Genomic DNA, 26,321 nt, shown 5'->3' with positions numbered 1-26,321 from the left:
TATGTCGGACGAGATTCGGGCTCGGCATAGGTACTGAATCACAACATACCACTTCGTGAAACACTTTCAAGAGTGTCGAAATCTTTTTGACAAGCAATAGCATGAAGCTTAAGATATCCGAAAATAAAGCTTCGTTTCTATCTGACTGTCCTATTCTGAAATGGCGTAACATCTGCTTTATAAACACTAACCAAACAATAAAACAACGCATACTATTCACAATCAAAATAATAAATATGTGAAAATCATTCAGTTAAATTACACTTTTTTTACAACATACGTTTCTCTGGTCATGTACAGTAATCATATTAAGAAACGCAAGTAGGCCTACAACATTTTGAATAAAAAAAGGCGTAAAGTGGCAGTTATTAGACATATACATAAATTTGATGTAGGTATAATTGCAAGCAATCTGTTTGACGTATCACTGATAGTGTAATGGTGAACGGGAAGGGCTGGGAAGCATAGTGAATTTATAGTAACGGTTCGAAACACTAGCCCTCGTGTTTTTACCTACTTGATCCTCTGCTGCCTTCACTACTTCATCTCTCAAAGCCACCCATTCTTCTTCTACTGTATTTCTTTCCCTCATTCGTAACAATTGTTCCCTCATGCTCTCCCTGAAACTCTGTACAACCTTGGTTTAGTCAGTTTATCCAGGTCCCATCTCCTTAAATTCCCACCTTTTTGCAGTTTCTTCAGTTTTAATCTACAGTTCATAACCAATAGATTGTGGTCAGAGTCCACATCTGCCCCTGGAAATGTCTTACAATTTAAAACCTGGTCCCTAAATCTCTGTCTTACCATTATATAATCTATCTGATACCTTCTAGTATCTCCAGGATTCATCCATGTATACAACCTTCTTTTATGATTCTTGAACCAACTATTAAATTTTCGTCTTCCTTTACTACCTTAATAATTTCTTTTATCTCATCATACATTTCATCAATTTCTTCATCATCCGCAGAGCTAGTTGGCATATAAACTTGTACTACTGTAGTAGGCATGGGCTTCGTGTCTATCTTGGCCACAATAATGCGTTCACTATGCTGTTGGTAGTAGCTTACCCGTCGTCCTATTTTTTAATTCATTATTAAACCTACTCCTGCATTACCTCTATTTGATTTTGTATCTATAACCCTGTATTCACCTGACCAAAAGTCTTGTTCCTCCTGCCACCGAACTTCACTAATTCCTACTATATCTAACTTCAACCTGCCCGATTAAGGGATCTGACATTCCACGCTCCGATCTGTAGAACGCCAGTTTTCTTTCTCCTGATAACGACGTCCTTTTGAGTAGTCCCCGCCCGGAGATCCGAATGGGGGACTATTTTAGCTCCGGAATATTTTACCCAAGAGGACGCCATCATCATTTAACCATACAGTAAAGCTGCAAGCCCTCGGGAAAAATTACGGCTGTAGTTTCCCCTTGCTTTCAGCCGTTCGCAGTACCAGCACAGCAAGGCCGTTTTGGTTGGTGTTACAAGGCCAGATCAATCAATCATCCAGACTGTTGCCCCTGCAACTACTGAAAAGGCTGGTGCCCCTCTTCAGGAACCACACGTTTGTCTGGCCTCTCAGCATATACCCCTCCGCTGTGGTTGCATCTACGGTACGGCCATCTGTATCGCTGAGGCACGCAAGCCTCCCCACCAACGTCAAGGTCCATGGTTCATGGGGGTACGGTTTATACAAGCAAGAAGTCAGGGGATTCCACTTTCAGGGCCTATAATAATGGCCAAGGCTGTTGAAATGAACAACAAACTTGATGGTGACTCGTCTTTTAAAGCAAGTATCGGATGGCTCGACAAGTTTAAATTTCGTCATGGCATTCGTCAAATTGATACCAGTGGAGAAAAACTCAGCGTGGATAGCTCTGTAATTGCTGAGTTCCGGGAACAATTTAAAGGAAAAATGGCTGGATTGACTCTTCTTAGGGAGCAAGTTTACAATTGTGATGAAACTGGGCTTCATTGGAAGGCTTTACCACAAAAGACATTAGCATCACTCTCTGAAAAAGCTGCTCCAGGTTTCAAAGTACAAAAAGATCGCATCGCTGCTATGGTTTGCGCAAATGCAACCGGCAATCATAGGCTACCCCTATTTGTGATTGGGAAATCAAGAAAACCTCGTGCATTCAAGAATTTGAATTTGAATGCTGTCCCTGCACAATGCTACGCCCAGAAGAGTTGAAACGTCCCCTTAGAACAATTTATACAAGACTGTGCTTAACCTGACACACAATATTTTTAGCGAAACGCAATCTGACTTTCAAAAATCCCTACAAAAGAATGGCCCTGACCAACATTAACCTATACCTTTCACAAATCACGTACCTCACAAAAACCTTCATTACTCGAACTACTGCAATACAGCGAGCGCCACTACTGCCAGCTAAATAACAGATTCAAACTACGGAAGGCACTAACTAGTGATAGGCATAGTTAGCAAATGAAAGATTTTAATAGAGAACAAACAATGTATTTACCTTAATAGTGTTGAAAAACCATAATATACATGTTCATGACATTCAGTCTTACAAATTTTCAAACTCCGCCATCTCTCTCCCCACATCCACCACTGCTGGCGGCTCACCTCCAACTGCGCAACGCTACGCGCTGTTCACATCCAGCTGCCCAACACTACAATGGCAGACAACAATGCAAACTAGCCACAGACTGCACACAGCACAGCCAGTGATTTTCATACAGAGCGCTACGTAAAGTTGCCAATAAGAAAACATAAACAGCCTACTTACAGAGTGCTTGGATGGATCAATCAATTTTTCCTGACTGGTTTCACAAACAATTTGTACCTCAAGTTAGAGCACATTTGGCTGAAAAAAAAGTTGCCACAGAAAGCGCTATTGCTATTAGACAATGCCCCAACCCACCCTACTTGTGAAATGAAAAGTGATGACGGCAGCATGACATGTCTCTTCCTTCCAGCAAACGCAACTTCACTTATACAGCCCATGGATCAGGGAATCATCAAAAACATGAAACGTTGTTATAGAAATTTTTTATCGAAAGTTTGCTCTCATCTGATGAATCAACATCTGTAAAACAATTTTGGAGATCTTACAGTATTAAAGATGCCATTTTCAATGTTGCCAGTGCATGGAGTGATTTGTCAGTGTCAAATCTCAAGAACGGCTGGAATAAACTTTGACCTCAACCTAGAGGTGAAGAATCGGAGGAACCTGAGTGTGTGACAGCTGACGAGATGGTCAATTTGTGCAAAAATTTACAAATCAGCACAAATTTGACGTCAGTAGAAGTATCAGAGTGGTTAGAGTGTGGCAAAGTGGACGGGGGTTTTCAAATTTTGAGTGATGACGAAATTGTTGCCAGCGTAAGTGCCACCAAAGAAGAAGAAGAAGGGGCTAATGAAGACGAGTGTTCAAACCATGAAGAAAAACAAACTATTAGCCATTCAGAGGCCGAAATAATGCTGTCCAAGTGTATAGAATGGTTTGAAAGTCAAGAAGAGGCTAATGCAACGCAGGCACTACTGCTCCGAAAAATACGAAAACTTGCCGCGGTGAAAGCTCGAACATCATAAAGGCAGAAGAAATTGACTGACTCTTTCCAAGCTAGGTAAACTATTTCACCTGTAAGTTTATAGTACAGTACAGTACTGTACATTACGTATTTTGCAACTTTTGTAGCTACTGTACGGATGTTTTTATCACGTAATAAATAGTTTTATTTGCTATTACAATCGTGTTTAATTTGTTTTCGCTCCAAAATATTATTGTATTACTGTGAGAGTGATATGTGTCTATATATAAAATAATTGATTGAGGTTATGTTTTGGAGGAATACAGTGTTTCTGTTATCCGTCTATTCGCTCAACCGTCACGACCACGGTCCAGAAGATGACGGTTAATCGAGTTTCCACTGTAACATTTTTCTAGCACGGGTGTTGAATCAGAGCGAGTAACTGTCACAGCTTTACTCGGCACAAACCTGACTACAGGCCAAGGCATATTGTGCAATGTTCTTGAACTTTGTCAGTGGATACTCGTTCCGCCAGTCGGAGGGTCCGTGTGTTCGCCAGCTAGCGGCACCATTTGACCCGGGTTCAACAGCATAAACAGCGACCACGAAGGAACTGCCGTGCGGCCTTCACGTTTCGCTGCAGGAAAACGCTATCCTTCGATACAAGCTCCCGATTTGGTATTGCCTGCCAGCCATTAACGAGAGTTGTTTACCGATCACGCACCAGAGTGGCACAGGCCTACATACTATTTCCTACATTCACAACTAGAATTACCGTCCGATCAGACAAAAGAGTAGCATAGGCAATAGCCTACGGTATAGCCATTCCGCTCCATAGCAACCTCTCTTCAAACTGCCCAGTGAAATCCCAAACATCTGACATCGGTAGCCACCAAATAACCGAAAGAGGCAGTGTGTAGGAGAGGTATTCACCAGTTTTCAGCAGTAAGAAACGTCGAAGGGAACCACAGTAAGTCGGTCGAAATGTTGGCAATTTTATTGCTGTAGTGTTTTATAATGGATGCCCAACACTTTTGGTTCTGGAGATGAATTTTTCACATTGAGTGCTCAGTGATTCTGAAATCTGTTTCTTGTCGGTCTTGCTAAGTAGAAATATCTTCCTACCTTTCTTTAGATTCCTGTTGAAAGGTGGCTACACTGAGCCACAGCGCCAAAGATCGCGCTAGAGAGTATTGTTCGGCCGCCTCCACTGGCAGTGATTATTGAGACGTAGCGGCAAGCAGTTCTTACCGAGAAGTTGTGATGGACACTGCTTGTCGTGAAGTCAGAGTGAGATGTGGTAGTGGAGAGTGTTGTTCCATGTTTTATGCAGTGGTTTGATGGGAGAGATAGCAGATGTTATTCCAATGGAGATATTGTAATGGTCAGAGTGCTTTTCGTCAATATATATGAAGGTAATAAATATTATGTTGTTTATTTATTTGTGTGTCCTGAATAATGTGTCATTACAGGTTCAGTCAACAAAGCATCTGGCTTGTGTTCTTGTATTAGAGTGTAATTTTGGTTTTCTTGCACAATTATGGTATTTGTAATTTTCTTTTATCACGTCAGTATAATTGCTATTTAAAAATTCTTGTCTTGTTGAAGAAGAACCGTGCCAGATGTGTACGTTGAGTCATACTTCCACACACAGAACAGCTACACTTGTGCTATGTTGGCTTCGTAGATTTTATAGTTGCTGGGGACTTAATTAATTAACTGTGTTAACGAAAATTTTCTTTCATTGTTTGTTGTTATTCTATGCAGTCAGATTGCGTACTAAAACTAGTCAGGGCCAGCCGTTTACGAGACTTGCGTAATCGGACATACAGCTACAAAAAAATATATTTTCATTAATATTTAAAATAAGCCCCCATGCACGTGGCGACCGCTGCTTCGGATCGTCCCTTGGAATCTTCTGATTGTAAAAATAGTAGACAGTAGTATTGTTGCAGTAATTTGTAGAGTAGTAATTGTAGTCTAGATTGCATGTGTAGATTTGATAATTGTCAGTCTTCTAATGGTATTTCATAATTTAATTTTGTTGTCTTGTATACGCGTTTGACGATTTAGTGCAATTATTTCAATTGTTTGTCAATCGTGTTTGAAGGAAACATTTCGTGTGAATGGTATTGTTGGAGATAAAGTGTCATTGTGTGCAATTATCATATAGTGACGAGTTTTGTATATTTTGTAAATGATTACGCGAGCAATGAAAAAGGCAAAAATGATGAATAGTGAGAATGACGAAATTGTTAACATGGCGAACTCGCCAACACAGGAGAACAGTGTGATGGATAATGAAGTGGAAAACAATGTAATAAGTCGGGAAGATAGTCCGGAACCATTTCAAAATTTTTCTCAATCAGAAAATTCACAGAATACGAGATTAACGATAGAAGATTGTGGAATAGTATCGAACACAGATAGCTTTATGGCTATGCAGAAGGAAGTTAGTTTTGTGGGAAATGTTAGGGGCGAAAAGAATTTCGAGCAACTTAACACGGAGCAGTTGATGAGTGCAATATTAAATTTGGGATCCCGGTTAGAATCACAAATAGGAACAATTAAAACTGAGATAGGCACAATTAAAACTGATATGGGAACAATGCAAACTCAGTTTAGATCTGAATTAAAAACAGATAGGGAAACAATGGAAACACGGTTAGACTCATTGGGATCACAGTTAGGATCTGAATTTAAAACAGAGATTGGAACTTTGGAAACACGGTTAGACTCACGAATAGGGACATGTTTCAAAAACATGAAAGATGAATTAAAGAAAGAAATTCGAGAAGAAGTACAACCGATTTTGAATGCTCACAATAACAGATTAGTTGCAGTAGAGATTAGACAAGGGGAACAGGTTAGAGAACAGGAAGAAAGAGATCGCGTGATAGTACAGAAATTTTCAGAGTTAAATTTACAACGTGCAAAAGATAAGGAAGAAATATTTGAGAGAATCGAGGAATCCGTACCAAATGACAGACTAAATAACCTAACACAACAGTATGAACAGTTAACTACTAAATGCGTTAATACTGAAACGCGAGTCGCGACACTTACGGAAGACGTAAATAAACAGAAAGAACAAATTGGTGACTTATCGGAAAGAGTGGAGGAGATTTCAGATAAATTGACAAATCTTAGTTTAAATGGGAACAGAGATTCAGATGACACAGCTCCATTGCCATTTTCAGAAACCGAAGAGTACCAGAGCATAAGTAAACATGTTGAAGATCAGGGAAAATTTAATGAACGCGTGAAAAGGGAATTTGAGGCATTAAAAAAGCAAGTCAAACAAATTGAAGGCGAAATCGTAGGAAAAGACGGCAAAAGAAATTTAGAATCACAGATACCAGAGGGGTTTGAAGAAAATAATTTGTTTCATTTACGGGATGCAACAAGAGAGCGCCAGGCGCGCGAACTTGACAATAATCGACATTGGGACTGGACAGACGCGGTAGGTCTTTGTCGCCACGAGGCGAAAACTTTGACTATAAACACTTTTTGACTGTTCGGAAATTTAAGATCTTCCGCAATTCTAAGAATGACATACATCCATGTGCATGGTTAGATCAATTTATGTACGCACTTCCACCAAACTGGCCACTAAGTCACAAACTGGAATTTATGTGTGGATATTTAGAAAACGAACCGGCGACGCGGATGCGCGCACTCATTAGAGATTGTAATAATCTGAATGATTTTTATCATGCATTTTTATCGGCATATTGGTCCGAAAACACACAAGACAGAGTCAAACATAGTCTGATTATGCAGCGTAATTTTAAACAGTCTGAGTTCCGCACGCCGGCAGAATACTTTGAAGACATGATTCGAAAGAATCAGTTCCTTTCCAACCCTTACAGCCCGACTGAATTAATTCGCATTTGTTTAACTAAGCTGCCACAATCCATAAGACAAATTGCTTTAGCCGGAAGATGTACATCTACATCTACATCTACATCTATACTCCGCGAGTCACCTTACGGTGTGTGGCGGAGGGTACTTATTGTACCACTATCTGATCCCCCCTTCCCTGTTCCATTCACGAATTGTGCGTGGGAAGAACGACTGCTTGTAAGTCTCCGTATTTGCTCTAATTTCTCGGATCTTTTCGTTGTGATCATTACGCGAGATATATGTGGGCGGTAGTAATATGTTGCCCATCTCTTCCCGGAATGTGCTCTCTCGTAATTTCGATAATAAACCTCTCCGTATTGCGTAACGCCTTTCTTGAAGTGTCCGCCACTGGAGCTTGTTCAGCATCTCCGTAACGCTCTCGCGCTGACTAAATGTCCCCATGACGAATCGCGCTGCTTTTCGCTGGATCATGTCTATCTCTTCTATTAATCCAACCTGGTAAGGGTCCCATACTGATGAGCAATACTCAAGAATCGGACGAACAAGCGTTTTGTAAGCTACTTCTTTCGTCGATGAGTCACATTTTCTTAGAATTCTTCCTATGAATCTCAACCTGGCGCCTGCTTTTCCCACTATTTGTTTTATGTGATCATTCCACTTCAGATCGCTCTGGATAGTAACTCCTAAGTATTTTACGGTCGTTACCGCTTCCAATGATTTACCACCTATGGCATAATCGTACTGGAATGGATTTCTGCCCCTATGTATGCGCATTATATTACATTTATCTACGTTTAGGGAAAGCTGCCAGCTGTCGCACCATGCATTAATCCTCTGCAGGTCTTCCTGGAGTACGTACGAGTCTTCTGATGTTGCTACTTTCTTGTAGACAACCGTATCATCTGCAAATAGCCTCACGGAGCTACCGATGTTGTCAACTAAGTCATTTATGTATATTGTAAACAATAAAGGTGTTATCACGCTTCCTTGCGGTACTCCCGAAATTACCTCTACATCTGCAGATTTTGAAGCGTTAAGAATGACATGTTGTGTTCTTTCTTCTAGGAAATCCTGAATCCAATCACAAACCTGGTCCGATATTCCGTAAGCTCGTATTTTTTTCACTAAACGTAAGTGCGGAACCGTATCAAATGCCTTCCTGAAGTCCAGGAATACGGCATCAATCTGCTCGCCAGTGTCTACGGCACTGTGAATTTCTTGGGCAAATAGGGCGAGCTGAGTTTCACATGATCTCTGTTTGCGGAATCCATGTTGGTTATGATGAAGGAGATTTGTATTATCTAAGAACGTCATAATACGAGAACACAAAACATGTTCCATTATTCTACAACAGATTGACGTAAGCGAAATAGACGACATTGAGACTTTTAAGACTTTGTTGCAAGAACTTGAGTATGACAACGACGATGGGACTTCCTGTAATTTTTTCAGTAACAGTAATTACAGTAGATTTTCAGAGAAAAGGGATAGTGATCGGAACGGGCGTTATATGGGTAATGTTGAGAATGACAGACGTAACAGACAGAACAATAGATACCAGCCCTATGACAATAACAGACGTTCTAACAGAAATTACACAGACAATTATAATAACGGTAATTCGTACCGGAATGATCAATCATACGGAAACAGTAATCGGTATTATCAAGACAGAAATTATTCAAACAGTAATAGAAATTCTTACTACAGAAATAATCAGGGTAGTAGATACAACAATAATTTCAGAAGTGACAGTCGAAATTACACAAGAAGTAGCTATGCAGACAGACAGGAAAACAGAAATTTTAATAACAGACACAACCAAGAATTTGTATCTAACAGACAGGAGGGACCTAATTGGCATCCTCCACGTGACAGAACTTCAGAGAGACAAGTGCAAATCGTAGAAATGGATCCGCGAAATGACGCGAATAATCAAAGACGTGACGCAAACAATCGACAATGACTAGCAGCTTCGGCTTCTGGCAGCAATATAGACGGTTCAGAAAGTAATGACACTACGGCTTTACACTACGTACGCCTGGAAGACATGAGAGACATTTTGTTAGACGAAAAGGAAAATAATGTAGACGCATTTTTACATCCTGTTATTGAAGTATGTGTGGGTAAGAATAAGTTCACTGCAGTTTTAGATTCTGGGAGCCCATTGAATGTCATTAGTGAATCAGTTTTTCGTATATGTGAAAGAACTATTGCCTGTCCTGTGTTACCTATTTCTAAAACTACAATTCGAGGAGCGATTTCTGGAAAAGGTGTAGAAGTTAAACAACAGACCAACCTAAATTTCAATTGTCAAGGATACGAATTTTCTGCTAATTTTATTATTGTTCCATTACTCAGTACACAAATTATATTAGGTATGGAGTTTCTTAACGCACATAAGGCAATTTTGAACTTTAAAGAAGGAAGTGCGAATTTGACTGTTGCCGGAATGCCGAAATGTTTGAAATTTTTCGAGTGTTTGACAAGATCTGAGTCAGATACAAAATGTTTAAGGTTTCTTACTTCTGATGTTTTCGTTGAGCATTATGACGACAATGTGTTTATTCATGACAATGACAATAGATACAGAGACGCGATGGATGATATAATTAATAGCGAAGAACTAATTAATGAAAAGGTTAAGAAAGCTGAAGTGCCAGATGAGGTTGCAAGAGAAGAGCTGCACCACATTTTGACTTCACATGCTACAGTATTTAGTCATCACACAGGAACTATACAAGGCTTACAATATTTTTTTAAAGTAAAAGAACACACACCATTTCGCGGGGAAACGTACGCTATTCCTTTGGCTTACAGAGACAAGGTTAAGAATGAACTTCAGTACATGTTAGATCAGGGCATTATTGAGCCTGCAGTCAGTCCTTATACCAGCCCATTACACGTTGTTCTTAAAAAAGATGGGTCGATTCGTTTGGTTCTGGATTCCAGACAGATAAATAATATCATCATTCCTGAAACTGACCGTCCACAAAATTTAGATGAACTTCTTCAACATTTTCATGGAATTAAAGTTTTATCCACGATTGATATGCGCGCAAGTTTTTGGCAAATAGAACTCCACCCTGATTGTAGAAAATATACTGCCTTTTTAGCCTTTGGTAACTGTTACCAGTTTCGGAAATTACCGTTTGGACTTACTGTATCTTCAGCAGCATTCATTCGTAGTTTAAACGAAATTTTACCTGTTTATCTTCGTGACAATATTACTTCATATGTTGACGACATTCTTATTGCTAAACATTCTTGGAGTGAGCACAACAAAATTTTGGATTCATTATTACGTATCTTTGCAAGAGTTGGCATTACAGTGAACTTAGAAAAATCCGAATTTGGTCGTTCTCAGGTGAAATTTCTCGGTCACATTATTTCTACAGAAGGTATTCTTCCTGATCCAGAAAAACTTGACGCTATTCGTAATTATTCTGTTCCTACCACAAAACGTGATGTTCGTAGTTTTCTTGGTGTCTGTAATTTTCTTAGACGCTTTGTTAAATTGGACGATTTGGCCACACATCGTTTATGTGAACTATCTGGAAAGAAATCTAATTGGTGTTGGGATGAGGAAGCTCAGTCAGAATTTGAACAACTTCGTGATGCTTTAGTTGCTGCTCCACTTCTTTCACACCCGGATTTATCTAAAGATTTTTGTTTGGCGACGGATTCATCATACAAAGGCCTAGGTGCACATTTATTTCAAGAGATAGAAGCAAACGGCGTTGTAGTCCAGAAAACTATTGCATTTGGAAGTCGTGTTCTCTCTAAATCAGAAAAGAATTATTCGATTACGGAACTTGAAGCTTTGGCTGTTGTTTGGGCTTTTACAAAATTTCGCACATTTTTGTTTGGCAGACATACTAAGGTTTACACCGATCATCGAGCTCTGGAATTTCTTATGTCGACAAAATTAACTCATGGCAGATTGTCACGATGGGCATTGTACCTACAGGAATTTGACTTTAGTATTGTTTACATACAGGGTTCTTCAAATATTGTTGCTGATGCTTTATCACGTGCACCTATGGGTTTGAAACAAAGTGCTGAAGAGGACTGCAAAGAAAACAATTATTGTTTGATGTATATTCAAGGTGTTGCGTTTGAGAACTTTATTTCGTCTTCGCTCCAGGACATCGCTGAGGAGCAAAATAAGGATCCAATCTGGAAGGACATTAAGGAGAAGTGGAGAAGAAAGGAAAGCGTAGCGATTAGACAGCATTATTTAGTTCGCAACGACATCCTTTTTAAACGAAAATCGGTTGACAACTCTGTTTGGTTAGTTTGTATTCCTGATGAGTGGGTCAATAAATTGATTTGGTACACACATTTCAGTTATGCACACTTTGGTCCCAGAAAATGCTTTCATAAATTACGAGAAAATTGCTACTTCAATAATATGGAAAAACGTATTCGATTTGTTCTTGCCAAATGCAAATTATGTCAAAAGGCTAAGCCGCCAACGGTTTCTCACAGAGCACCGTTGTTTCCTATCATTCCAGCGAAATTAAAGGACATGGCTGCAGTTGATTTGTTCGGTCCAGTGGTTCGTTCTACTAATGGTTTTGCGTACATTTTCGTAGCAGTGGAGTTGACATCAAAATATGTGTGTTTTACACCGTTACGCAAAGCAACAGCTCGTTCAGTATCTAACGCTTTCATCAAACATTTTCTTAAAGAAGTGGGTTATGTTGATAAGGTTATATCAGATAATGGATCACAGTTTCGTTCTAAAATTTGGCTTCGTACTCTACGGCGTCGTAAAATTAAACCAATTTTCATTTCACTTTTTCACCCCCAATCTAACGCTTCAGAGAGATGGATGAAGGAAATCAATAAATTGTGTCGTCTTTATTGTCATCAGAATCACAGAACGTGGGATCAGTATCTTCATATTTTTCAAAACATTCTGAATGAACTTCCCAATGACTCAACTTCTTTACCGCCTATACTGATATTAAAAAACAAAGCACCGACAAATCGCGTTTCTGAAATCGTTCCTTTTCCGCCTTCACGGAAACTGCGGCATTCTGAAGTTGTGAATCTGGCTCTACAAAATATTGCATCTGCGGCTGCTAGAAGAGTGAAATCAGCAAAGCGTCCTGGTCGTTTAAAAATCTTGTCAGTTGGTCAGAAGGTGTTAATTAAGTCTCACCGTCTGTCTCACAAAGGAAAGGGCTTGTGTCGCAAATTTTTTCTGCTTTATAACGGTCCATATAGAGTTCGCAAAATTATACATGATAACACTGTTGAAGTAGAAACTCTTAAATCTCGACGCTCTAAGGGAATATATCATATATCAAACGTCAAAATTTTTGTAGAATGACATACTTGTGAGAAACGAACAGCTACATGTAAACATGCGGAGAGTACAAGGATACCGCGCTGTGTTTTAGCGGCGGCACATACTCAAAGCAACAGTGAAGTCTGCGCGCCGCACAAGGCAGTCGTTGACCGCAAACAATCACTTCCTACGTCACGCGCCTACAGCTGATCGAGTGCTCAGTGCGAGTGCACTGACAGCCGTAAATAAATACACAGTCTAATTTCTCCGACTAAATTCAGTATAAAGCTATAGTGACTTGATGAATTCTGTTATTAACATTCAGTATTTTTCAGGATACGGTTCTATAAAATATTTAAAAACTTCAGGTAAATTCTGTGCGTGTCCGACGTTAAGACGACTTGCTACCGAGAAAATTTCAGGAAAAATGTCATTTCGAAGAAGAAAGTAATAAACTAAAAAGGTAAATATTAATTGAGTTTATTTTTCAGGTAACATATTTGCACTTAGGTACGTACTTTAGACATAATTGCTGCTCGCGATTACGTGATTCATACTTTGTACTAATTTCATGTTCTATGAATTTACTTGTGAAGCGACATGCTTGCGTACGTTAACTGATTTTGACAATGATTATTAATGAACTGGGTTGTAACTTGTGTATATTATGCATCGCTTGACTGCACTGCTTTTTCACTGATGTCATATTTTTTTTATTATGTGCCTGCTGTGCTTATTTATTTAAATTATAATTGTCACCTGATTAATTGTGCTGATGTGGTTAGGTATGTAAGTTATACTTTGTGATTTATCTGCTTGCGCCTTCATGTTTACTTATTAAGATACGATGCTAATGACCTGTTTAGTACGTAAGATATATGTTTACTGCTATGCCTATGGATTGCACATTTACACATTTCTGCTTGTTGTCATAACTATACTTTAATTTGGTATATAGCAATGCTGATGTACAGTGTACGGACATGGAGTGTGGGTTACGCTGTGGTATGGGTTACGGATTGTTCGCTTGGTGAAGCCTCGTTATAGAAATTGTGCTGCATCCACTTGTTGACATTCTGTTCACTACTGGTATATTTACTCGCTGTTGCTTGTTTTGCTTACGCTCAGTGCTTTATATTTTAACATAAGAAAATGAACTGCAGTAATTCGACGAGCGACTTTAGTACAAGAAACATCATAGAAGTCACATGAGCTGGAGGTTTTATGAAAGCTGTATAAATGTATGCCAATAGGAAGGAAGCTAATGACATGACATACCAACACAGTTATTACACTGCATTTTTCGTGAGCAATTGAAATAGGAAGTGACACTTGACACAAGAAATACTCCACATGTTTGCTTCTGTTTGCCATAATTCTTGAAGTGGTGTACACACTGTGAAATATTAGGATCATTCTCACTCCGTAATCGTACTTAATTACTGAGAGTTATTCGAACTAAGTCTGTTAGAGGTCATGTATGCATTCTTTGTTTATAATTCATAATGAGTAGAAGATTTTGGTCAGATGGATTACACAGAGGTTGTGTGTTGACAGTGTGTCTTCGGATTGTATAGGATGATGAGGTTTGCATTAGGATTTTATCTGTATGTGTTCGAGGAGACTGACTAGAGGAAAGAGTTGTTATGGAAGTGAAATGATACTGGCAATAAGGAGTTATGGTGTATAAGAGGTAAAATAAGTGAGGTGCATATTTTTTTTGTTTTTTGTTGGTCTATATGGAACAAGGAGGATGAAGATAGCAGACTAGAACACTAAAATGGAAGGAAGATTGTCTACACACACTTTGTTAAATCACTAAGCAGTATGTACTTTTTTTTTTTTGGAGAGAGGAAGTTGTATATCTTGGCACACTGACAGTTGTTCAGCAACCGTACATTTTGATCTGGCTTGGCAAACATTGGTCTTGACATGATGACTATGACGTTGACTTAACTATTATTGACTGTTATACATTGCTGTCACTACTACTTGATACACATGATGAACATGAAATTTTGACAGAAGTGGATTCACACAGTTAACACTATTCAATTACACAGTAGTACTTAATGTGGATGAAAGATGAGTGAGTGTGTTTTGTGTGTTTTCCTTTCCTAATCCTACCCACCTATCTCCTAAATATTATTTTATTTGTTTGTAGTGGCTTGCACTGACACCCATAAATATTATAGGTTTACTGATGTTTGTGTATTTGTAATAGTAATATGACAATTATCTGATATCATTTGTGTGTTTGTTATGATTTGTATGTTTAGTGTAAGAGCATTGTAAAAGCATTTGTATGTGCATTCAAACTATTGTTCATGCTTGAACTGTCTGATTAGTGATGGTGAAATTATGGACTGTTACTTGTACTTTTTCTACATGATTGGTGCCACTAGGACATGTTTAATTTCTGCTACTGAACAGTGTGATCAGTGATAGTTGATGAACTGTCTGATTAGTGATGGTGAAATTATGGACTGTTACTTGTACTTTTTCTACATGATGGGTGTCATTGATGGACTGCTTCTACTGAGAAATGTGACTTGTTGCTGTGTGTACCTCTTCAACATTGCTGGATACCACAAATGGAACTGCTTCTACTGAAATGATGTTACTTCTTGCTGTCTGTACCTCTTCAACATTGCTGGGTACCACAGATGGAACTGCTTCTACTGAAATGATGTTACTTCTTGCTGTCTGCACCTACTCAACATTGCTGGGTGCCACTGATGAACTGCTTCTACTGAAATGATATCACCTGTTGGAGTCTGCACCTACTCAACAATGCTGGGTGCCACTGATGGACTGCTTCTACTGAAATGATGACCTGATGGAGTCTGCACCTGTTCCACAATGCTGGGTGCCACTGATGGACTGCTTCTACTGAAATGATGTCACCTGTTGGAGTCTGCACCTGTTCCACAATGCTGGGTGCCACTGATGGACTGCTTCTACTGAAATGATGACCTGTTGGAGTCTGCACCTACTCAACATTGCTGGGTGCCACTGATGGACTGCTTCTACTGAAATGATGTCACCTGATGGAGTCTGCACCTGTTCCACAATGCTGGGTGCCACTGATGGACTGCTTCTACTGAAATGATGACCTGTTGGAGTCTGCACCTACTCAACATTGCTGGGTGCCACTGATGGACTGCTTCTACTGAAATAATGTCACCTGTTGGAGTCTGCACCTGTTCCACAATGCTGGGTGCCACTGATGGACTGCTTCTACTGAGATGATGTCACTTGTTGCTGCAGCACCTATTCAACATTGCTGGGTGCTACTGCTGGAATTGTCAACTACTTGTTGTAAAACATTTTATGGGAATATTTGTATAAACTGATTTTTTGTGTATTACTGTTTGTGAAAAGTTATAAGACTCTTACCTGTACATATTCGTCATTGCTGATGCTATTGATTGAACTGTTTAACCACATAATACTTGTGTAAAATATTATATAAAGTCACATGTATGAAAGAATTTGTATTGCTTAGTGTATTTTATATATTAGGCTATTGAAAGGTCAGTGCAAAGCCAAAATTTTATCTAGTTATATGATATTTACGTATTAATATTATCTTTTATTTTTGTCTGTATTTTTTTTGACGAATTTGGTGGTATTTTCACCACCAATGCTGGCAAAAATACCATCAAATTCTAGCCCGTGGAGGAAGGGCATATGAAAGGTGGCTACACTGAGCCACAGCGCCAAAGATCGCGCTAGAGAGTATTGTTCGGCCGCCTCCACTGGCAGTGATATTGAGACGTAGCGGCAAGCAGTTCTTACCGAGAAGTTGCGGTGGACACTGCTTGTCGTGAAGTCAGAGTGAGATGTGGTAGTGGAGAGTGTTGTTCCATGTTTTATGCAGTGGTTTGATGGGAGAGATAGCAGATGTTATTCCAATGGAGATATTGTAATGGTCAGAGTGCTTTTCGTCAATATATATGAAGGTAATAAATATTATGTTGTTTATTTATTTGTGTGTCCTGAATAATGTGTCATTACAGGTTCAGTCAACAAAGCATCTGGCTTGTGTTCTTGTATTAGAGTGTAATTTTGGTTTTCTTGCACAATTATGGTATTTGTAATTTTCTTTTATCACGTCAGTATAATTGCTATTTAAAAATTCTTGTCTTGTTGAAGAAGAACCGTGCCAGATGTGTACGTTGAGTCATACTTCCACACACAGAACAGCTACACTTGTGCTATGTTGGCTTCGTAGATTTTATAGTTGCTGGGGGCTTAATTAATTAACTGTGTTAACGAAAATTTTCTTTCATTGTTTGTTGTTATTCTATGCAGTCAGATTGCGTACTAAAACTAGTCAGGGCCAGCCGTTTACGAGACTTGCGTAATCGGACATACAGCTACAAAAAAATATATTTTCATTAATATTTAAAATAAGCCCCCATGCACGTGGCGACCGCTGCTTCGGATCGTCCCTTGGAATCTTCTGATTGTAAAAATAGTAGACAGTAGTATTGTTGCAGTAATTTGTAGAGTAGTAATTGTAGTCTAGATTGCATGTGTAGATTTGATAATTGTCAGTCTTCTAATGGTATTTCATAATTTAATTTTGTTGTCTTGTATACGCGTTTGACGATTTAGTGCAATTATTTCAATTGTTTGTCAATCGTGTTTGAAGGAAACATTTCGTGTGAATGGTATTGTTGGAGATAAAGTGTCATTGTGTGCAATTATCATATAGTGACGAGTTTTGTATATTTTGTAAATGATTACGCGAGCAATGAAAAAGGCAAAAATGATGAATAGTGAGAATGACGAAATTGTTAACATGGCGAACTCGCCAACACAGGAGAACAGTGTGATGGATAATGAAGTGGAAAACAATGTAATAAGTCGGGAAGATAGTCCGGAACCATTTCAAAATTTTTCTCAATCAGAAAATTCACAGAATACGAGATTAACGATAGAAGATTGTGGAATAGTATCGAACACAGATAGCTTTATGGCTATGCAGAAGGAAGTTAGTTTTGTGGGAAATGTTAGGGGCGAAAAGAATTTCGAGCAACTTAACACGGAGCAGTTGATGAGTGCAATATTAAATTTGGGATCCCGGTTAGAATCACAAATAGGAACAATTAAAACTGAGATAGGCACAATTAAAACTGATATGGGAACAATGCAAACTCAGTTTAGATCTGAATTAAAAACAGATAGGGAAACAATGGAAACACGGTTAGACTCATTGGGATCACAGTTAGGATCTGAATTTAAAACAGAGATTGGAACTTTGGAAACACGGTTAGACTCACGAATAGGGACATGTTTCAAAAACATGAAAGATGAATTAAAGAAAGAAATTCGAGAAGAAGTACAACCGATTTTGAATGCTCACAATAACAGATTAGTTGCAGTAGAGATTAGACAAGGGGAACAGGTTAGAGAACAGGAAGAAAGAGATCGCGTGATAGTACAGAAATTTTCAGAGTTAAATTTACAACGTGCAAAAGATAAGGAAGAAATATTTGAGAGAATCGAGGAATCCGTACCAAATGACAGACTAAATAACCTAACACAACAGTATGAACAGTTAACTACTAAATGCGTTAATACTGAAACGCGAGTCGCGACACTTACGGAAGACGTAAATAAACAGAAAGAACAAATTGGTGACTTATCGGAAAGAGTGGAGGAGATTTCAGATAAATTGACAAATCTTAGTTTAAATGGGAACAGAGATTCAGATGACACAGCTCCATTGCCATTTTCAGAAACCGAAGAGTACCAGAGCATAAGTAAACATGTTGAAGATCAGGGAAAATTTAATGAACGCGTGAAAAGGGAATTTGAGGCATTAAAAAAGCAAGTCAAACAAATTGAAGGCGAAATCGTAGGAAAAGACGGCAAAAGAAATTTAGAATCACAGATACCAGAGGGGTTTGAAGAAAATAATTTGTTTCATTTACGGGATGCAACAAGAGAGCGCCAGGCGCGCGAACTTGACAATAATCGACATTGGGACTGGACAGACGCGGTAGGTCTTTGTCGCCACGAGGCGAAAACTTTGACTATAAACACTTTTTGACTGTTCGGAAATTTAAGATCTTCCGCAATTCTAAGAATGACATACATCCATGTGCATGGTTAGATCAATTTATGTACGCACTTCCACCAAACTGGCCACTAAGTCACAAACTGGAATTTATGTGTGGATATTTAGAAAACGAACCGGCGACGCGGATGCGCGCACTCATTAGAGATTGTAATAATCTGAATGATTTTTATCATGCATTTTTATCGGCATATTGGTCCGAAAACACACAAGACAGAGTCAAACATAGTCTGATTATGCAGCGTAATTTTAAACAGTCTGAGTTCCGCACGCCGGCAGAATACTTTGAAGACATGATTCGAAAGAATCAGTTCCTTTCCAACCCTTACAGCCCGACTGAATTAATTCGCATTTGTTTAACTAAGCTGCCACAATCCATAAGACAAATTGCTTTAGCCGGAAGATGTACATCTACATCTACATCTACATCTATACTCCGCGAGTCACCTTACGGTGTGTGGCGGAGGGTACTTATTGTACCACTATCTGATCCCCCCTTCCCTGTTCCATTCACGAATTGTGCGTGGGAAGAACGACTGCTTGTAAGTCTCCGTATTTGCTCTAATTTCTCGGATCTTTTCGTTGTGATCATTACGCGAGATATATGTGGGCGGTAGTAATATGTTGCCCATCTCTTCCCGGAATGTGCTCTCTCGTAATTTCGATAATAAACCTCTCCGTATTGCGTAACGCCTTTCTTGAAGTGTCCGCCACTGGAGCTTGTTCAGCATCTCCGTAACGCTCTCGCGCTGACTAAATGTCCCCATGACGAATCGCGCTGCTTTTCGCTGGATCATGTCTATCTCTTCTATTAATCCAACCTGGTAAGGGTCCCATACTGATGAGCAATACTCAAGAATCGGACGAACAAGCGTTTTGTAAGCTACTTCTTTCGTCGATGAGTCACATTTTCTTAGAATTCTTCCTATGAATCTCAACCTGGCGCCTGCTTTTCCCACTATTTGTTTTATGTGATCATTCCACTTCAGATCGCTCTGGATAGTAACTCCTAAGTATTTTACGGTCGTTACCGCTTCCAATGATTTACCACCTATGGCATAATCGTACTGGAATGGATTTCTGCCCCTATGTATGCGCATTATATTACATTTATCTACGTTTAGGGAAAGCTGCCAGCTGTCGCACCATGCATTAATCCTCTGCAGGTCTTCCTGGAGTACGTACGAGTCTTCTGATGTTGCTACTTTCTTGTAGACAACCGTATCATCTGCAAATAGCCTCACGGAGCTACCGATGTTGTCAACTAAGTCATTTATGTATATTGTAAACAATAAAGGTGTTATCACGCTTCCTTGCGGTACTCCCGAAATTACCTCTACATCTGCAGATTTTGAAGCGTTAAGAATGACATGTTGTGTTCTTTCTTCTAGGAAATCCTGAATCCAATCACAAACCTGGTCCGATATTCCGTAAGCTCGTATTTTTTTCACTAAACGTAAGTGCGGAACCGTATCAAATGCCTTCCTGAAGTCCAGGAATACGGCATCAATCTGCTCGCCAGTGTCTACGGCACTGTGAATTTCTTGGGCAAATAGGGCGAGCTGAGTTTCACATGATCTCTGTTTGCGGAATCCATGTTGGTTATGATGAAGGAGATTTGTATTATCTAAGAACGTCATAATACGAGAACACAAAACATGTTCCATTATTCTACAACAGATTGACGTAAGCGAAATAGACGACATTGAGACTTTTAAGACTTTGTTGCAAGAACTTGAATATGACAACGACGATGGGACTTCCTGTAATTTTTTCAGTAACAGTAATTACAGTAGATTTTCAGAGAAAAGGGATAGTGATCGGAACGGGCGTTATATGGGTAATGTTGAGAATGACAGACGTAACAGACAGAACAATAGATACCAGCCCTATGACAATAACAGACGTTCTAACAGAAATTACACAGACAATTATAATAACGGTAATTCGTACCGGAATGATCAATCATACGGAAACAGTAATCGGTATTATCAAGACAGAAATTATTCAAACAGTAATAGAAATTCTTACTACAGAAATAATCAGGGTAGTAGATACAACAATAATTTCAGAAGTGACAGTCGAAATTACACAAGAAGTAGCTATGCAGACAGACAGGAAAACAGAAATTTTAATAACAGACACAACCAAGAATTTGTATCTAACAGACAGGAGGGACCTAATTGGCATCCTCCACGTGACAGAACTTCAGAGAGACAAGTGCAAATCGTAGAAATGGATCCGCGAAATGACGCGAATAATCAAAGACGTGACGCAAACAATCGACAATGACTAGCAGCTTCGGCTTCTGGCAGCAATATAGACGGTTCAGAAAGTAATGACACTACGGCTTTACACTACGTACGCCTGGAAGACATGAGAGACATTTTGTTAGACGAAAAGGAAAATAATGTAGACGCATTTTTACATCCTGTTATTGAAGTATGTGTGGGTAAGAATAAGTTCACTGCAGTTTTAGATTCTGGGAGCCCATTGAATGTCATTAGTGAATCAGTTTTTCGTATATGTGAAAGAACTATTGCCTGTCCTGTGTTACCTATTTCTAAAACTACAATTCGAGGAGCGATTTCTGGAAAAGGTGTAGAAGTTAAACAACAGACCAACCTAAATTTCAATTGTCAAGGATACGAATTTTCTGCTAATTTTATTATTGTTCCATTACTCAGTACACAAATTATATTAGGTATGGAGTTTCTTAACGCACATAAGGCAATTTTGAACTTTAAAGAAGGAAGTGCGAATTTGACTGTTGCCGGAATGCCGAAATGTTTGAAATTTTTCGAGTGTTTGACAAGATCTGAGTCAGATACAAAATGTTTAAGGTTTCTTACTTCTGATGTTTTCGTTGAGCATTATGACGACAATGTGTTTATTCATGACAATGACAATAGATACAGAGACGCGATGGATGATATAATTAATAGCGAAGAACTAATTAATGAAAAGGTTAAGAAAGCTGAAGTGCCAGATGAGGTTGCAAGAGAAGAGCTGCACCACATTTTGACTTCACATGCTACAGTATTTAGTCATCACACAGGAACTATACAAGGCTTACAATATTTTTTTAAAGTAAAAGAACACACATCATTTCGCGGGGAAACGTACGCTATTCCTTTGGCTTACAGAGACAAGGTTAAGAATGAACTTCAGTACATGTTAGATCAGGGCATTATTGAGCCTGCAGTCAGTCCTTATACCAGCCCATTACACGTTGTTCTTAAAAAAGATGGGTCGATTCGTTTGGTTCTGGATTCCAGACAGATAAATAATATCATCATTCCTGAAACTGACCGTCCACAAAATTTAGATGAACTTCTTCAACATTTTCATGGAATTAAAGTTTTATCCACGATTGATATGCGCGCAAGTTTTTGGCAAATAGAACTCCACCCTGATTGTAGAAAATATACTGCCTTTTTAGCCTTTGGTAACTGTTACCAGTTTCGGAAATTACCGTTTGGACTTACTGTATCTTCAGCAGCATTCATTCGTAGTTTAAACGAAATTTTACCTGTTTATCTTCGTGACAATATTACTTCATATGTTGACGACATTCTTATTGCTAAACATTCTTGGAGTGAGCACAACAAAATTTTGGATTCATTATTACGTATCTTTGCAAGAGTTGGCATTACAGTGAACTTAGAAAAATCCGAATTTGGTCGTTCTCAGGTGAAATTTCTCGGTCACATTATTTCTACAGAAGGTATTCTTCCTGATCCAGAAAAACTTGACGCTATTCGTAATTATTCTGTTCCTACCACAAAACGTGATGTTCGTAGTTTTCTTGGTGTCTGTAATTTTCTTAGACGCTTTGTTAAATTGGACGATTTGGCCACACATCGTTTATGTGAACTATCTGGAAAGAAATCTAATTGGTGTTGGGATGAGGAAGCTCAGTCAGAATTTGAACAACTTCGTGATGCTTTAGTTGCTGCTCCACTTCTTTCACACCCGGATTTATCTAAAGATTTTTGTTTGGCGACGGATTCATCATACAAAGGCCTAGGTGCACATTTATTTCAAGAGATAGAAGCAAACGGCGTTGTAGTCCAGAAAACTATTGCATTTGGAAGTCGTGTTCTCTCTAAATCAGAAAAGAATTATTCGATTACGGAACTTGAAGCTTTGGCTGTTGTTTGGGCTTTTACAAAATTTCGCACATTTTTGTTTGGCAGACATACTAAGGTTTACACCGATCATCGAGCTCTGGAATTTCTTATGTCGACAAAATTAACTCATGGCAGATTGTCACGATGGGCATTGTACCTACAGGAATTTGACTTTAGTATTGTTTACATACAGGGTTCTTCAAATATTGTTGCTGATGCTTTATCACGTGCACCTATGGGTTTGAAACAAAGTGCTGAAGAGGACTGCAAAGAAAACAATTATTGTTTGATGTATATTCAAGGTGTTGCGTTTGAGAACTTTATTTCGTCTTCGCTCCAGGACATCGCTGAGGAGCAAAATAAGGATCCAATCTGGAAGGACATTAAGGAGAAGTGGAGAAGAAAGGAAAGCGTAGCGATTAGACAGCATTATTTAGTTCGCAACGACATCCTTTTTAAACGAAAATCGGTTGACAACTCTGTTTGGTTAGTTTGTATTCCTGATGAGTGGGTCAATAAATTGATTTGGTACACACATTTCAGTTATGCACACTTTGGTCCCAGAAAATGCTTACATAAATTACGAGAAAATTGCTACTTCAATAATATGGAAAAACGTATTCGCTCTTCCGACTTAACCCCATGCGATTTCTTTCTGTGGGGTTATGTGAAAGATTCAGTGTTTAAACCTCCTCTACCAAGAAACGTGCCAGAACTGCGAGCTCGCATCAACGATGCTTTCGAACTCATTGATGGGGACATGCTGCGCCGAGTGTGGGAGGAACTTGATTATCGGCTTGGTGTCTGCCGAATCACTAAAGGGGCAGATATCGAACATTTGTGAATGCCTAAAAAAACTATTTGAGTTTTTGTATGTGTGTACAAAACATTGTGAAAATATCTCAAATAATAAAGTTATTGTAGAGCTGTGAAATTGCTTCAATCATTTGTAATAACCCTGTATTTCCAAAAATTCTACAACACACTACCATCACTTCGCTCCTGCAGCGACCTACGGTACACTCCTGCTGGAAGACGAGCAAGTTTTTTCTCATATTCTGTGCAGTACCGTACTGGTATACTGTCAGGTCCAATGACTTTTCCTCTGTTGAACCGTTTCATTTGCTTCTCTATACGGTGGTCAATTTTTTCGATATCGGTCATTTTGACTTCCGTGTCGCGATTTAAAGGATGACAACAGTGCGATTCACCTCAGTGAAACGGATTTGGTAAAGAGTTTAGTATTTCAGCTTTCTCTCATTACAGTCACAGAGTCTCTGCGCAGGTTGTTCCGATTCGCTTATTGATTTAACATAAAATCAAAACGTCTTAGGATTTTCTGTCAAATTTGCGTTGAACGTTTGAGTTTACGCTACGCTAGTTTGACTGCATACAGTTTTTGTTTGTCTGCTAGATTTTGACTGCAGTGAGGCCCTCTTTGCGTTGGTACAGTAAAAACTCGATTAACCGTCACTCTTTAAACCGTTAGTTTCTGTTAGACTTGGCCACTGTTTCTATGTTTCGATACAGTGTACCGATACGTGGAACTGTTTCAGTGTTTCGGAACGGCTGTGGTTCACTGTTTCGAAACAGTGGTGTTTCATTCCGCCCCTGTCTCGGGTAACCGGACCAGATTCGATCTCGAGCCAGACACAGAAACTGTATCTTTGTTTCAAAATAAGGCTGTTTCAGTCCACCTCTGCTTGGAACGGACTAATTGTATCGAAACAGTGATGTTTCATTCCGCGCTATGTCGGACGAGATTCGGGCTCGGCATAGGTACTGAATCACAACATACCACTTCGTGAAACACTTTCAAGAGTGTCGAAATCTTTTTGACAAGCAATAGCATGAAGCTTAAGATATCCGAAAATAAAGCTTCGTTTCTATCTGACTGTCCTATTCTGAAATGGCGTAACATCTGCTTTATAAACACTAACCAAACAATAAAACAACGCATACTATTCACAATCAAAATAATAAATATGTGAAAATCATTCAGTTAAATTACACTTTTTTTACAACATACGTTTCTCTGGTCATGTACAGTAATCATATTAAGAAACGCAAGTAGGCCTACAACATTTTGAATAAAAAAAGGCGTAAAGTGGCAGTTATTAGACATATACATAAATTTGATGTAGGTATAATTGCAAGCAATCTGTTTGACGTATCACTGATAGTGTAATGGTGAACGGGAAGGGCTGGGAAGCATAGTGAATTTATAGTAACGGTTCGAAACACTAGCCCTCGTGTTTTTACCTACTTGATCCTCTGCTGCCTTCACTACTTCATCTCTCAAAGCCACCCATTCTTCTTCTACTGTATTTCTTTCCCTCATTCGTAACAATTGTTCCCTCATGCTCTCCCTGAAACTCTGTACAACCTTGGTTTAGTCAGTTTAACCAGGTCCCATCTCCTTAAATTCCCACCTTTTTGCAGTTTCTTCAGTTTTAATCTACAGTTCATAACCAATAGATTGTGGTCAGAGTCCACATCTGCCCCTGGAAATGTCTTACAATTTAAAACCTGGTCCCTAAATCTCTGTCTTACCATTATATAATCTATCTGATACCTTCTAGTATCTCCAGGATTCATCCATGTATACAACCTTCTTTTATGATTCTTGAACCAACTATTAAATTTTCGTCTTCCTTTACTACCTTAATAATTTCTTTTATCTCATCATACATTTCATCAATTTCTTCATCATCCGCAGAGCTAGTTGGCATATAAACTTGTACTACTGTAGTAGGCATGGGCTTCGTGTCTATCTTGGCCACAATAATGTGTTCACTATGCTGTTGGTAGTAGCTTACCCGTCGTCCTATTTTTTAATTCATTATTAAACCTACTCCTGCATTACCTCTATTTGATTTTGTATCTATAACCCTGTATTCACCTGACCAAAAGTCTTGTTCCTCCTGCCACCGAACTTCACTAATTCCTACTATATCTAACTTCAACCTGCCCGATTAAGGGATCTGACATTCCACGCTCCGATCTGTAGAACGCCAGTTTTCTTTCTCCTGATAACGACGTCCTTTTGAGTAGTCCCCGCCCGGAGATCCGAATGGGGGACTATTTTAGCTCCGGAATATTTTACCCAAGAGGACGCCATCATCATTTAACCATACAGTAAAGCTGCAAGCCCTCGGGAAAAATTACGGCTGTAGTTTCCCCTTGCTTTCAGCCGTTCGCAGTACCAGCACAGCAAGGCCGTTTTGGTTGGTGTTACAAGGCCAGATCAATCAATCATCCAGACTGTTGCCCCTGCAACTACTGAAAAGGCTGGTGCCCCTCTTCAGGAACCACACGTTTGTCTGGCCTCTCAGCATATACCCCTCCGCTGTGGTTGCATCTACGGTACGGCCATCTGTATCGCTGAGGCACGCAAGCCTCCCCACCAACGTCAAGGTCCAT

The sequence above is a fragment of the Schistocerca cancellata genome, chromosome 1, assembly GCF_023864275.1.
Source record: "Schistocerca cancellata isolate TAMUIC-IGC-003103 chromosome 1, iqSchCanc2.1, whole genome shotgun sequence".
NCBI lineage: Eukaryota > Metazoa > Arthropoda > Insecta > Orthoptera > Acrididae > Schistocerca > Schistocerca cancellata.
The sequence above is the reverse complement of the archived record's forward strand: the minus strand, read 5'-3'. Positions refer to the sequence as shown.